Source organism: Silene latifolia, unplaced genomic scaffold (genome assembly GCF_048544455.1).
Source record: "Silene latifolia isolate original U9 population unplaced genomic scaffold, ASM4854445v1 chrun_scaffold_16, whole genome shotgun sequence".
In the NCBI taxonomy this organism is placed as follows: Eukaryota; Viridiplantae; Streptophyta; class Magnoliopsida; order Caryophyllales; family Caryophyllaceae; genus Silene; species Silene latifolia.
In genome coordinates this window covers 7,974,628-7,985,623 of record NW_027413123.1, presented here as the reverse complement: position 1 = coordinate 7,985,623, position 10,996 = coordinate 7,974,628, and the positions used below count along the sequence as shown (strand labels likewise).

The following is a 10,996-nucleotide window of genomic DNA, read 5'->3' as shown; positions in this document are numbered from 1 at the left end:
CATTTTTTACCCATCACCTATCTTTTCAATGAGACTTGTAAGACATAAACCAACTCGAGTCTCATTAGACCATGCATGTTGTTGAGTAGGGAAGACTAAGTCGACTTGTAGGTGTTGTACAATCTAATCGATTTGGCTCCGGGACCCAAACTTTCCTAGGATTGTAAGATATAACCCAACTCAATCCATCACAACAATAATTGCTTGCTTATAATTTGAGAACATGTTTGTATGATGAATTCCTATGAATCCCCTATGACCCCATGATACCCTAATGCTTTTTATCAATTGTTTACAACCCTTTTTAATTCATCTTGCTAGTTTACTTTCATTGCTATTTAGTTTAGTGACCTTCTACATTAACCCAAATTGTGACACCCCTAAGACACCGCTAGTTGCAATATAAATCTCATCTCAATTCCCGTCCCTTGGGATCCGACCTTTACTTGCCTCTTTACTAATTGTAGAGTTGTTTGTGAAGCTATAAATTGTGTTTTGGTCTAGGTGCTCCTAACGACAAGTTACCGAAAAGATTTAGTCCCACCAAAAATGGCGCCGTTGCCGGGGACGGTGTTAACTTGATTTAGATTTTCTTATATTGATATTAGTTGTGTCTTTCTTCGCCTTGGGGAAGTAAAATTCCTCAAGGTTTGTTCTAATTGTTTTCGAGTTGTTTGATATTTTGCATGTCTAGAAGGTCACAAGGTGACTTGTTACCCTTTGATCATGAAATTGAAAGAACTTTGACAACCAATAAGAAGACTTGCTAGGAGAAATTTGAGAGGTATTGGTGAGGTTGTAGATATTCAACCAACTATTGAGTTCATCAACCCTTTTGCAAGAGAAGGTGAGGAGAACCCAATACAAAATACATCACAAAATCAACCCACAATGCCTAAGTTTTCATCACATTCCGTACCCACCAAGGAGAACCTACCCAATGGTACTCCCACACCACAACATCTAACCGGAAATTTCATTGCCAAATCCGCATTTATCCAATTAGTCGAAAGAAGCCAATTTGGGGGGATGCCTAGTGAAGACCCTCACTCTCATATGGAGGCTTTTTACGATTATGGTGATGCGATTTCTCAAACCGGTGTAACTCAAGACCAAATTCGATGGGTCTTATTTCCTTTTTCTCTAATTGGCACCGCGAAACAATGGTTGAAGGGCCTTGATAAGGCCACTCTCGGAATTGATTCTTGGAAAAAGTTGGCTCTAGCTTTCTACAAAAAGTTCTATCCACCGGAAAAGACTAACATGCTAAGAGCTCAAATTACGGGTTTTAAGCAAAGGGATGAAGAATCTTTGTATGAAGCTTGGGAGCGGTTCAAAGGAATTTGTCGCTCATGTCCTCACCATGGACTTAGCGAGTGGTTCTTGGTACAACAATTTTGGAACAGTCTATATGAAGATTCAAGGAACGTTCTCAACATGGGATCAAATGGAATGTTCACCGAAGTTGATGACAATCAAACTTGGAAAAAAATTGAGGAAATGGCGGTCCATAACTCACAATATAGTAGACCTCGCAAGGCTACTAGAGGAGGAAAGCATGAAGTGGACTCCGTTACTCAATTGGGTGCTCAACTTAGTGCTCACATTGATACCATCAATTTGAAGTTTGAAAAGGCTATGGCTAGACTTGAAAAAGCCTCAAAATCACCAAAGCATCTTGTTAATGCCATGACGGCATCTTCATCAATCCCAAGTGGGATATGTGAGAATTGTGGAACTTTGGGACATGACCCAAGTGAATGTAGGGGAACAAATGAACAAGTGAATGCTTTCCAAGCATACAAGAGTGGTACCCCTTATTCAAACTATTACAATGAAAACACCAAATTCCATCCAAATCTCTCATACAAAAGCCAAAATGTTCAAAACCCTCAAACAACATACACCCCACCTCCCATGAGAAGCCAAAATCAAAGACCCTTTTACAACCAAAACCAAGGTTACCAAAATCAATCTCCATACAATCAACAAAATGACCAAGGTTTTGATGTTCAAAAAGCGGTCCTTTAAATACAAAAGAATCAACAAGAATTTTTCACTCAAATGCAAAAGGATAGCCAAGAAAAGGAAACCACAATCAACAACATCCTAGCTCACACCAAAATGTTGGAAACCCAATTGACTCAACTAGCATCTTCAAGCTCACAAAGACAAAAGGGGCAATTACCACCTCAAAGTAATCCCCCAAGACATGAAACGGTTAGTGCCATTCACTTGAGAAGTGGTACAAGGTATGAAACACCGAAGAAGCAAGTTGAGGATGAAGTTGTGGAAGCTAGTGACAAGGAAGAAATTGTGCAAAACTCCAAGGATGGAGAACCATCAAAAGAAGAAATTTCAAAGAAAAATGAAGCCAAGGTTAAGGAGAAGAAGCCCATTGTGATTAGACTTCCTTTTCCAAGTCGTCAAGCCAAGCCCAAATTTGATGACCAACTTGGAAAATTTATGGAAATTGTGAAGAATTTGGAAGTCTCAATTCCTTTCACGGAATTAATCAATCACGTGCCGGCCTATACGAAATACATGAAAGACATCCTCACAAAGAAGAAGTCGATCCGGAAGCTTGAGACTATCGCCTTCACTAAGGTGAGTAGTGCAATACTTCAAGGGAGTTCACCTCCAAAACTCAAGGATCCGGGAAGCTTCTCAATACCGTGTACCATTGGCGACACCACGATTAACAAAGCCTTATGTGATCTAGTGGCTAGTGTGAGTGTTATACCGTACTCGGTGAGTAAAAGGTTGGGAATGGGAGAGGTTAAATGCACCAATATCACACTCCAAATGGCCGATAGATCAATGAAGACACCATTAGGGATATGGGAAGATGTTCCCGTACGAATTGGGAAATTTTTCATCCCGGTGGACTTTGTCATTGTTGATATGGAAGAAGACTCCAACATTCCAATCATTCTAGGAAGACCTTTCTTACACACCGCGGGTGCGGTGATTGATGTAAAACATGGAGAGCTCACTCTAGAAGTAGGAGATGAGAGTATAACTTTCAATCTTGACAAGACCATGAGAGCTCCCCGTTTGCATGAACCATGTTTTATGATTGATCATTATAGCCGGAAGGATGATAGGAAGAAGTCGGAACTCCAATGGAAGAAGAAAATTGAAGATGCTCCATTCAAAGAGCAAGTGAATTGTAACAAAGAGTGCTTGAAAAGCTCACCAAAGTCCAGCAATGAAGAAGATGGCCTCATTGGCCAAGACAAGAAAATGGGAGAATTGTCTCTATCAACTCAAGAGATCTTTAGTGATCAAGTAGATGAAGTTTGTGGTCTTTGGGACGATGAGTTTGAAGGGATTTTCAATCCGTATATTGGTAATGCTGTCGATCAAGACCGACAACAAGGGCAAAGATCTATTGAAGATCTTTATCATGACAATGAACAAGCTTTTGATTACTTCTTCAAGGTGTTGAGCAACATCAACAACACCTTGGACATGCCCCCATGACATTTCACTAAGGATGAGTGTTTGGTGGAGTCCTCCCTAAACCACCATTTGTAAATATTTCTAACTCCTAACTCGCATTTTAAATCTCATATTGCATTTTTGTCATTTTTGGATTTTTATGCCTTGATCAAGATAATTATCATGTTTGAGAGAAGTGAGGGAGGGACTAATGATTTCAATTGATGTGTAGTGCTTTAGCTTAGTGTGGGGATAACAATTGCCTAGGCTATCCATGCCTTAGTAGTGCCCCCACAATGAAGAGCACGAGATTTTAAAGAATGAAAAATGACACGGGATATGCAAGTACACGGATGGAACTGAATCCGGGTAAAAGGGGCAGAATCCGAGCGTTTTCAAGAGAATCCGCCCGTCTTCAGGCAACCCGGGCATATTTGTCACAAAACGCCCGTCTCTCTGAGCTGAACTTTTAAAATTTTGGGACTGTTAGCAAATCCGGGTGTCCTGCAAAAGAATCCGCCCGTCCTCAAAAATACGCCCGTCCTGCAAGAAAAGACGCCCATCTTTTTGGCTGAGAAAAACAAGAAAATTCCCTGGAAAGGAATCCGGCCGTCTTCACTGAAAGACGCCGGTCCCGCAGCTGAACAATCCGAGCGTCTTTGCTCAAAGACGCCCTTCTTTAGGCGAGAATTCTGAAGCCCAGAACAAACAGAATCCGGGCGTCCCGAAGGAAAGCCGCCCGTCTTCCCCCTGCATTTCAAAATTTTCGGGTCTTTTATAAACCCCCTCCCACATTCATTTCTTCATTCCTTCATTCAAAACACTACCCATAAACCCCAAAACTCAAAACCCTCATCCTCTCCATCAAAAAAACAAGATTTCCTCAACCACATTCATCAAAATCAAATCAAAACACCCTTCTAACAAAAATTAATCACTCCTCTTTCAACAAAAATCAAACCAAGCACCAAAATCTTCAACCTTTGAGTCGATTTTTGAATTTATAAAGGCAAAGCCTTTCATCTTAAAATCAATTTGGGTACACTTGGAAATTGAAGATTTTCACTCTTTTCTTGGTTCAAGCATCAAGGGCAAGGACAAAAGGAGCAACAAAGGCACCAAAGGCAAAGGCACTCTCAACAAGACAAAAGAGTCTTCAAGCAAAGAAAGCCTCATTGGCTATGGTGGTAGCTAGCTCAAACTTGGAAGTGCAACAACAACAACCTCCCTTGGAAGTAACAACTTTTACTACTCCGGAAATTTCTCAACTTTCGAACTATCCGGAGGTAATTTTCATCTCTAACTCCCATAGGGAAACTTTTGCCAAGTATGCTAGAAAGTCCTTTCTATCCACCAAGTTTATTTGTGAAGATGCCTTAGATAAGTTGGGTGTCCTTGAGCAAACTAGAGCCTTCTTTGAAGCCATGGGGTTGGGCAAATTGTTTACAACAAAAGAATTAACATACCCCTCCCTTACCTTAGAATTCTTGAGTTCTTTGAAAGTTACAAAGGTTGAAACTATGGAAAGCATCGAGTTCCGCCTAGCTAATGATAGTAGGCGCATCTCCTTTGAGGAAATGAGTAAAGCTTTGGATCTTAGTGATTCACCTTTCAAGAATGTTGGCAAGTATGACCCCGCTCCTCTTTGGGAGGCGATTTTCCGAAGGAAATTTGAGAACTATCATGCTAGTCGTGCTCTAATACTCCACCATCCGGGCATTAGAGTGTGGCACAAGGTCATAGGGAATACCATAATTGCAAGAAAAGACACCAACCACTTTACCAAGCTCGATTTTGTTCTTCTTGAGTCGGCCTTAAACATTGGAAGGGAATTCACCAAGCCTTTCAACTCTCTAAGGCTTTTGGTGGATAGATGGCTAAATGTTGATTGTGGGAAGCAAGGCACTACCGTTATTGTGAATGGAGGTCTAGTCACTCTTTTGGCTAAATACTTTGATCCGAACTTCAACAAGGATAGCAAGTATGTGGCGAAAAAGGGTGGTCATCTCATTGATATTGATGCTATGATAAACAAATACAAGTGGGTTTATCATAACCCTCTTGACACCAAGTATGGATGGCTCACTAGTGAGGCTAGATCTTTTACTTTGCCTTCGAAGATTTGTCGTCTAAGTGTCCATCGGACCAACTATCTCCTTCCCCTCTCAAAAGAGGCCGAATACATTATCCTACAACAAAGGGATGAAATTGAAATGCCCTCCTCTTCCATTGTCACACCACCCTATCCTTTTAAGTACCAAGAGTTCAAACCCGAAGGTGTTGAAGCAACCAAAGATTATATGACTCTTCTTATGCAAGAGATGCACAAGCAAGCTTTTAAGGATCGGGAAGATGCTTACTTAGCCCAATATCCACCCCTCCTTCATTTAGCTAGGCAAGGACTCCTTGATCCTTCATGTCCTTTGCCTAGTTGGGCGGATACGGAAGTCTTATTTCCGAGTGCATCTAAGGGTGAGATTCTGGGTGACGATGAGGCTGTCGGTGATGCGGTTGTTGATAGCATTGATGAAGAGGCTAGTGAAGAAGAAGAAGAGGATGATGAACAAAGTGAACAAGAAAGTGAAGAGGGAAGTGGTGATGAGTCCACTTCTATTGAGGAAGATGATGATAGTGATGATATGATGGAAGATTAGCAAGCTTTGGAGGCTCCTACCCTCTTGAGGTTTGTCTATTTCTCTCTTTGTTTTATTTATTTATCTTGATCATGATTGGAGTAGTCCTAGAAACATAAAGGACTAAAACCTCGGCCCCATTGAGGTGTTCTTATTTTATTGTTCCCACTTTTGAAAATCCAAAATAACAAATTTAGTTTCATGCATTGCATCGTGTGTGCATGAACTACACCCAACCTTAGGACATTAGAAATAATGTCTAACTCGGTTTGGGGAAGTACATACATACACAACGGGAGGTAATCTAAATTATCCTCTCCGTCATAAACAAAAACCATGCATCATGTAGTATAGATTAGTGTAGCTTGCATATAGTGTAGAATTCATGCATCATGCTTGCATGATTTCCCATCATTTTGGCCATTGAGGACAATGCCCATATTAGTGTGGGGATGGGGAATTCTAACTTAACTTCAATTCAAAAATCCAAAAAAATTTGAAAAATTGAAAAATTGAAAAATCAAAAACATGTTCATTTCCTTTGTAGTGTAGTCGTGTATATATTATTGTATATATTGTGTTTGTGTTATCATTGTTCACATTGATCGACTACGCCACATCTGAGACATGAGGATATTGAAGACCGCATGGTATGATCTTTCCAATCTCATTTTTCCTCTTTATGTTAATGACTATGTGGCTTTATTTTGATTGATGCGGTATAACAATGTGAACTTAGGACTTGCATTTAGTTTATATGGCATATTAGTTGGTAGAATCATTTGCATTAGGATGTTTATATGTTAGTTGCATCATGGCATGTAGTTGCATGTTAGAAAAATTTTGTGAAACCGTCTACTTGGGAAGCTTGACAAGTGTATATAGGCCCTAGTAGATGCTTTTTCTTCTTAAGACTTTGCTTGTTAGAATACTTGTAAAACACTCTAGGATGTGTCATGCTAGTATCCTTTGACCCATGGTTTAAGGCCTAGTCAAGAGTACCTTGTGGTGTGATAACTCCTTGGCTACCGTTTATTCCAAGGTGACCCTTGAAACCATGCATCCATCTATCATCCATGTTCTACCATACATTTTTGTCATCAAAAGGGAATGGGCACAAAAAGAAATCAATTTGAGTTCAATGAAATGAAAAGTGAAAGAAAGTTTGCAAAATTGCATCAAATGAAAAGAGGAGCAAAAATAGAATTCTTAAAGCTTCAAATATAAGCCACCCTCACTACATATGGGGTGACTTTGAAAATGTCAAAAGAAATGCAAAGAAAGTTGGCAAGTGTTGAAATGCCAAAAATCAAAAGAAATGGCAAGAAAGTGTTCTCAAATGTTATATGCCACATGAAATTGGGGGGAAAAACAAAAACAAAAGGAAACTCCCAAAGTGAAACTCAAATATCTATTGATCCCTTTATCCACCGTATCCATTTTTGTGCATGGTAGAGAGGGGACGACCCTTCTTCTTGTCTAGGCAAGAGGGGGAATTCCGCGATCCTCCAGTGTTTCTAACATCATAGGGAGTCTACTCTTGACAAAAGCATTTAACGATTGAGGACAAAGGTACCCTAGCTTGACACAACTTGGAGGTGATTTATTGGTATTCTTCTAGGCTTAGTAGTTTGAAGAAATTGCATCTATGAAGGAGTGTGTACCCTTGAATTGCTTCCCTTGTAGATAATTTCCGCCACTTAGATGAGGAAAGTGGCTATTCTTTTGTAGATGAATCCATTATTTGTTTTTGTGTGCTTAATGTTTGGTTATGTCGCCATTTTGGCAAGACCCACCTTGCCTTGCAAGAAGGCATCCTACCTCATGGTTGTCTTGTTGTGAGTTGAAGGGGCGGAGTGAGACCCGCTAATTGTCTCATATCGGCTATGTTATTAGGTTAGTTTAAATAATGGTCCTAGTCTTTGTCACCTCTTTACTTGGGACGAGCAAAGGTTCGGTTTGGGTATATTTGATGTGACCATAATTAGAGCATATTTAGTCCCCGAATTAGCCTTGTTCCCATGCTTTTTAGTGCATATTTGGGTCATTTATTGTCTTTAGTTCTTTATTTTGCATATTCTTTGAGGTTTTGTGTCCTTGGTAGGAAAGGAGTGCAAATCTTGCATTTTCATGGCAAAACGAGACTAAATTGATTGAATTCAATGACCAAGCATCGAGGAGAGATAAGATTAGAAGGCCTTTGTATATACTATAGTAGATGGGCAATGATGAGGAAAGATCCTTGCATCCCCGAGGAAATCCCCAAGGATTTTATGAAGAAAAGGGAAGAAAAGAAGAAGAAATGAGACTGTCCATCAATCCGTGCGGATTGTCCTGAAGATGCCCGTCCTCCACCTTCACAATTCGTGCGTCTTCACTCCAAGACGCCCGGGCAGCAACCCCAGAAGACGCCCGTCTTCTCCCCAAGACGCCCGGGCAGAGACCCAGGAATCCGGCCGTCCCGTGCTAAAGACGCACGGATTCCAAGGCAGCACAACTTCGTCTTCTTCAAGCTTCAAGAAAGATGCCCATCCGTCCAAAAATACCGGCGTTTCCTTAAGTAGGGACTTAATCGTCATTTAAGCCCTTAGTTAACCCTAATTCCTACACCTAATCCCCACTATAAATACCCCATTAGTCTAATTAGAAGAGCATGTTCTTCTTAGCAATCTTTAGTATAGTTAATATCAATCAAATCTCTCTTTAATATTGTAATCAACAATTAATCAAGTTTTAATACAACTTTTATTTCCTTAATCTCTCTTTTGTTCATCTTTTATTTTGGGTAATTGAAGATTATTTGGGTTATTATTGGGAGATTGACAACCTCTCAATCAAGCATCAAGTACTTCTTTTATTCTTTGCTTTATTGTTGGAATCATTAGTAGGTATAATTCTCTTAATCCCTTTTTAATTATTGCTAATTACTTTCATTTATTCATCATGTTTCACTTTGTTGGTATGATTGACAACCTTGCTAGCATGTTCAACATGATAATGAGTGAGTAGTTACTTAGCTAGGGTTAATGGGTAATTAGGGGAAACCAACATGGGGAATGATTCATGCTTAAATTAATATGCTTTCATGGTTTATTTGCTTGCTTGTTATGATCTCAACTCATACACATGTTATGTTTGATGAAATGCGAGCCTATGAATCCTTGCATTTTTTACCCATCACCTATCTTTTCAATGAGACTTGTAAGACATAAATCAACTCGAGTCTCATTAGACTATGCACGTTGTTGAGTAGGGAAGACTAAGTCGACTTGTAGGTGTTGTACAATCTAATCGATTCGGCTCCAGGACCCAAACTTTCCTAGGATTGTAAGATATAACCCAACTCAATCCATCACAATAATAATTGCTTGCTTATAATTTGAGAACATGTTTGTATGATGAATTCCCATGAATCCCCTATGACCCCTTGATACCCTAGTGCTTTTTATCAATTGTTTACAACCCTTTTTAATTCATCTTGCTAGTTTACTTTCATTGCTATTTAGTTTAGTGACCTTCTACATCAACCCAAATTGTGACACCCCTAAGACACCGCTAGTTGCAATAAAAATCTCATCTCAATTCCCGTCCCTTGGGATCCGACCTTTACTTGCCTCTTTACTAATTGTAGAGTTGTTTGTGAAGCTGTAAATTGTGTTTTGGTCTAGGTGCTCCTAACGACAAGTTACCGAAAAGATTTAGTCCGACCAGTTTGAATACATATATTTTGCTGTATAATTTAAGGATGAATGTCATTTAAATTTATGTAATTTTTGAATAATGTAATTTGTCTTAGTATGGCATTAGTTTTAATTGGTATTACCCGTAATGAAAGGGAATATCGATTTGGTTGTAATTTTAATGTGATTTCGCATCACCGTTTTATGATTTAAATAGATTTATTTTTATTACAAATGTATAATAGGAATAGCTATGTATTTCATTATTATTTTGTAATTCCGGAGTTTCCTAAAGACGGAGCCATTTAGAAAGGAGTTCCGATCAAGACGGTGTTTTCCTTGAGAGGCGTGCCACATGAAGTTCAAGGGACCAAAGGAGTTGGTTTCTGAATATGTAATAGATTATTATATTTTCTATTTTAGGAAAGGCCATACTAGGAAATTGTTTTTCTTTACATTTTCTTTCTTTATATGTTTGCATGCATGCCAAATCGCCATATCATCTCATGCATATCTTTTATATCGAATCATCGACCTTGTCAATTATAATTATCGATAGATCACTAATTTAGTTCACTTAAAAGAGATAGATAATAAATTGACAAGACCTTCACATTTTATAAAATTGAGACTTAGCCTTACCAAATAGTAGGAACTCATGAATCCTAATTTCATTATGGGTACAATACGGTATTGAAATATTATACCGGGGTGCTTTCTTTTAACATTGGGTAAGTGGGGTAATAAAATGTTATTACACTTCGAAATTTGGTTGATCTCAACGAAATTATTAGAGGGACCGTTGTCTCAATAGGTTCGGGCTAAAGATGAACTTAGTGTAAATTCATCGACCAAGAGTTCTAAGTGTAGAATCGGTTAAACGAGTTAACCTACCAAATTGTATTAGTAAAAGTTGTAGAGGGACCGTTGTCCCACAATCGAGCTAGTATAAATTTGGGTCTTGGAATCGTTTATATAATTGGGTGGAGGTCATTATATAAATGCTAAACTTATCTAAAATATTTACAAGTCTAAAACGATAAATGTTAATTTTTCCTTCATCTCATATTTTATAGTCAATTGATTTATCACAATGGCATCCACTAGCTCGTCCGCACCACCTCTCACTACCGTTTCATGGCTTCGATCCTTTATGGATCGTTGCAAACTCAAAAAGAATGGTTCAAATTTCACCGATTAGGATGTGCAACTTCGCTTAGTCGCGGAAGGTGTTGACAA

General features: G+C 39.0%; 1 non-coding gene across 1 annotated transcript; it reads right to left on the bottom strand.

Moving 5' to 3' along the window:
- Positions 1-1,263: 1,263 nt before the first annotated feature.
- LOC141637370 (small nucleolar RNA R71) lies at positions 1,264-1,370 on the bottom strand. Its single transcript, XR_012541754.1, has one exon. It is a non-coding gene; the product is annotated as a small nucleolar RNA R71 (small nucleolar RNA).
- Positions 1,371-10,996: the final 9,626 nt, after the last annotated feature.